The following is a 3,881-nucleotide window of genomic DNA, read 5'->3' on the forward strand; positions in this document are numbered from 1 at the left end:
TCATGACAAGAAGTACATATTTAGAAGACCAGGATGGCAAGCCCCCCAAGCGTGACCCCTCTATTACACATTGACATCCTCAGTGCAGCCGCCTGGCTCACAGGTACCAGCATATACAATTAGTCAGGGTGAGAGTCTCACCAGCCAACCGCTAGTCTCAAAACCTGCTGATGTTCCCCAGGATCACTGCCCCACCCTTCTCATGCATACAAATGCATGGCTTTGCCCCTGTCATGTTTCCCAGCTTTTCTCCTTGCCTACTCCTCATTGTCCAGTTCTCAAGTTCTCTTTCCTTTTATTTGTGTTGTAATTTTCTATATGTAATTCCTCTTTTAAGTTCTTATACCAGGGACACAATACGGTATTTACAGATGTGGGTCTGGTTTATTTCACTTATAAGTATATCTTCAAGTGGTAGCCACTTAAATATGAAGACTTCGAGTTTATCATTCTTTATAGCTGAGTAATACTCCATTACATAAAAGTACCACATTTTTTCAACCATTCCACATGTGACGGGCATCTTGGTTGTTTCCAAGATCTGGGTATCACAAATTGTGTTGCTATAAACATAGGTACGCATATATCACTATGATATGACACTTTTAGTTCCTCCGGGAAAATTCCCAATAGGGGGATAGCAGGCTTGAATGGGATTTCCAGTCCTAGTTTTTAAAGGAGTGTCCATACTGATTTCCATATTGGTTGCACCAGTCTACACTCCCACCAACAGTAGAGAAGGGTTTCTCTTTCCCCATAGCCTCTCCAACATTTGTTGTTGGTTGATTTCTTTATGATAGCCAATCTTTCTGGAGTGAGATGGTATCTCAGTGTGTTTTTGTTTTTGGTATCAGGGATTGAACTCAGGACCCTGCGCTTGCTAGGCAAGTACTTATTCTATTGAGCTATCTCCCCAGCCAATGGCTCTGAATGTTATGGAAAAAAAAATTTGTTTTGTTTTGCTTTTTGAGTCAGGGTCTCATTGTGCAGTTCATGCTGTTGCCTAGGCTGGCCTTGAGCTCACAATGATCCTCTTGCTTCAGCCTCTTGGGTGCTGCACTTATAGGAAGGCGCTACTACTCCTGGCCTTAAATGTTTTTTTGTTTTTGTTTTTTTAAATTTTTTATTTATTTATTTACGTGTGTGTGTGTGTGTGTGTGTGTGTGTGTGTGGCCAGCTCAGCCCACCAGGGGGCGGGGCTGGCTGACATGTGGTGCTGGGGGATTGAACCGAGGTCCCTGTGCTTTGCTAAGCTTGTTCTAAGTAGGTGCTTTAGACCACTGAGCCATCTCACCAGCCCCCTTAAATGTTACAAATTAAAAAAATTTCCCCATCTGATGAAAAATGGTATCTTTCTGTTGTGTTGATATGCCACAAGTTTAACCAGCTTTTTATAGGTTTATTAAAGGTCATTTCCCTTTATTTATTTATCATCATTATTATTATTAATGTATTTAGTACAGGGTCTACATGGTCTCACTGCACAAATCAAAGTTGTAGTGATCCTCCTGTTTTTAGTCTCCCAAGTACTGGGATTATAGGTTCATGCCACCATGCCCAGTCTCACTCACAGTCTAAGCATGCGGGGGATTGCGGGGGTGGGAGGATAAGAGGGGGTTGCACAGCAGGCCAGGAATCGAACCCCAGTCCCTGTGTCTGCCTAAGTAGGTGCTTTAATCCACTGAGCTATCTGGCTGGCCCTATTTCCCTTTATTTATATGTGAATGGCTAAAGAGGGCTGTTATGGTTTATGTCTAGGTGTCCCCCCAGTGCCTCCTGCAGTCCTGGGGAGGTTTCTGAAGTTTGTGATTGATGACTGTGGGTGGGATGCTGCTCTTGCCCTGGGGCAGGTAATCTGCATTACAGTGTAGGAGGGGAGAGAGGCTAGGTAGCCGCCTGAGCTGCTGCTGCTGTCTTTGCTCTCTCTGCTGCCATGAAAGGTTGCTCTTTGCCATGTGCCACGCTGCCTTGGGGCCAGATGAGTATGGACTGAAACCCCTAGTAACTATGAGCTAAATAAACCTTCCCTTTCATCATTTTGAGTGTCAGGTATTTGTTCCAGCAACAAGAGAAGAGTAACTGAGACAGTGGCTTTGAAAGAAAAGACCAGGGATCTTTAGTAACAGGCGTTCCACACAGAGCCAGAGCCAAGATCCCCAAACAGGAATCATCTTAAAAGGGAATCATAAGAAGTTTGATATTGTTGGATGGCAATGCTGTAGGAAGGGAAAACAGGAAATAAAAGTAGAGGTACGGAAGCTGGTCTGCATGGAGCATGACTGTAATCCTAGTGCTTAGGAGGCTGAGGCAGGAGGATTGCAAGTCTGAGCCTAGCCTGGGCAACTTAGAATTTTTGCAAGATCAGGCCAGGGAGATAGCTCAGTGGCTTAAGTGCCTGCATGCAAGCACAAGGTCCTGAGTTCAATCCTCAGTGTCAAAAAAAAAAAGCCAGATTTTTTTTTTTTTTTTTTTTTTTTTTGTACAGGGAATCAGGACCTTGTGTTTGCCAGGCAAGCACTGTGTCATTCATCTATATCCCTGGTCCTAAAAGCCAGATATTTTGAAGTATCTTTTATGCCTTAGACCCATCCTGTTACTGGGTAGCTTCTTCTAAAAACAGCTTACCAATTAAATTTTTCTGGGTTTTGTGGCACTTGTGTCTCCTCCTGGAGCTGGTTTTCAGGTTCTCCTCCTTTTGAACAAAGAATTGGAGCAAACAAGTGAAAATCTGTAGCAAAGTTTATTTGAAAAAGTAATAGTAAAGAATGAAGGGGTCGGGAGATGGCTCAGTGGAATAAGCGCTTCCCTGATAAGCGCAAGGGCCTGAGTTCAATCCCCGGTTCCACACACACACACACACACACACACACACACAAAAAAAAAAAAAAAAAAAAAAAAAAAAAAAAGAATGAGGGAGGAAGCTAGGCATGGTGGTGCTTGCCTGCAATATTAGCACTAGGAAGGCTGAGGCAGGAGGATCTCTGTGAGTTCCATACCAACCTGGGCTACAAACGAGTCCTAGCCCAGCCTGGGCTACAAAGTGAGCTCAAGGCCAGTATAGCGAGACCCTGTCTCAAAAAGACAATAAATAAATACAAAAAGATTGAGGGAGGGATATAGCCCACTTGGGGCCCCCATCCTGTCCCCCTCTCAGACCGGAGCTTTCTTTCCCTCGATAAATATATTCTGCTCATTTAAAAAAAAAAAGATTGAGGGAGAAACTGGCTCTGCAGATGAGTTTGGGCCAAGTAAAAGAGGAAAAAGCAAGATAAAAGTGCACCCTGGAGAATACAAGGTGGGCTATCACAAGGAAAGCCAGGAGCACGAAAGCAGGATAATTCTTCATGGGTTCTGTGTATCCTTTACACTGTCCAATTCCGAAGGAAACTGCAGTTCTGTGAGGTGACGCTGGGATCTCATGCCACAGGCTAATGTCAGGTGTCGGACACCCTGCTGAAATCTTGCTCGAGTTCTCCTGAAAAGTCCCCATACAGGGCTTTGGGAACTATTCTGCACATGCACCCCACAATCTTGTAACTAACAGATCAGGCCTAATTCCTCAACCAATTTTACGACAACCTAATCTCATATCTCAATACTTCTGGGGATATTAGACCATATCTAGGGCATATAAACATTAGAGGCTCTTTCAGGTGGGCTGGTATGGAGTTGAAGGAGTATAGTGTGTATTAGTTGTGCAACCACAACAAAGTACTACCACAAACCAGGTTTTTAACATGAGCCAGGCACTGGACATCGTGACACCCCCCTGTAATCCCAGCACTTGTGAGGCTGTGGTAGGATGATCATTTCAAGTTCGAGACCAGCCTGATCTGCATAGTGAGACCTGCCTCTAAAAGATCCAAAAAACTCCAAGAAGA

This window comes from Octodon degus, unplaced genomic scaffold (assembly GCF_000260255.1).
Source record: "Octodon degus isolate 3935 unplaced genomic scaffold, OctDeg1.0 scaffold00130, whole genome shotgun sequence".
NCBI classification, from domain to species: domain Eukaryota; kingdom Metazoa; phylum Chordata; class Mammalia; order Rodentia; family Octodontidae; genus Octodon; species Octodon degus.